This window comes from Bufo gargarizans, chromosome 6, assembly GCF_014858855.1.
Source record: "Bufo gargarizans isolate SCDJY-AF-19 chromosome 6, ASM1485885v1, whole genome shotgun sequence".
In the NCBI taxonomy this organism is placed as follows: Eukaryota; Metazoa; Chordata; class Amphibia; order Anura; family Bufonidae; genus Bufo; species Bufo gargarizans.
In genome coordinates this window covers 89,256,736-89,257,675 of record NC_058085.1, presented here as the reverse complement: position 1 = coordinate 89,257,675, position 940 = coordinate 89,256,736, and the positions used below count along the sequence as shown (strand labels likewise).

At 48.7% G+C, this 940-nt stretch overlaps 1 non-coding gene across 1 annotated transcript; it reads right to left on the bottom strand.

The window, feature by feature from the left end:
• Positions 1–232: 232 nt before the first annotated feature.
• Positions 233–305, bottom strand: TRNAM-CAU. The gene has a single exon. It is a non-coding gene; the product is annotated as a tRNA-Met (tRNA).
• Positions 306–940: the final 635 nt, after the last annotated feature.

Genomic DNA, 940 nt, shown 5'->3' with positions numbered 1-940 from the left:
ATTTTTTATTTGCGCAAATAATGTCCCAGTCGGGCCTTTTTATATATTAGGAGATATGCATGTTATATATCCCTGCCTGTCACAGCACTCCTAGAATAAAGTCACAATCCCTGCCAGATATATAACAGTAACGGCTATACTTCCTATAAATTGTTAATGTTATATAGAAGTCAGTGTAGTAAATCAGATTAAACGACACAAAAAATGAATTATATAAAAAAAAAAAAGCTTGTGCCCCGTGTGAGGATCGAACTCACGACCTTCAGATTATGAGACTGACGCGCTACCTACTGCGCTAACGAGGCTCTGCAAAAATCTGCTGATCCACAGTACTTGAGTGTAGACCTAATGATCGATCCTTAGCTTTTTCAATAGCGATTTAATTGATCTGTTTCACTCCAAGTTATTTCGCCGCCATAGGCAGATCCTCGGCTGCCCGGGCTGTATATCTACCTACCTGCTGCTAGCTACACGAGGCACTGATCAGCAGGAGGGCGGAGAGAAACCTGCAGTGTACGCTTAATACCACAAGATGGCGCTTCACGTTCAGCAGATTCCAGCCTCCCCCTTGGTGACGTCATAATGTTTGTTCCAGCGGCGCAGCACGGTGTGAGCTCAGAGGCTCGGGCAGAGGGCACTGGGCACTGGGCACTAGGAGGACTAGGGAGGGCAGCACTGGGGGCAGAGAGAAGACGAGCGGCCGGGTAGACACCTCTGAAGACCCTATCTGGACGTGCTTGGAGTCGGGACTGGTAGAGCCCAAGATGCCGTCAGAGCGGCCTTTTAAGCACAGGAGGAGCTTTGGTGAGTGCATTATTTGTTATTGTGCCTGGACTTTCTAGGGGCCTGAGTGTCACTAATGGGCCACTATGGCATGATGCCACCCATAGCCATGTCCGCCATCGATAACTGGGGGCCATCGCAAACGGATGCCATTGCT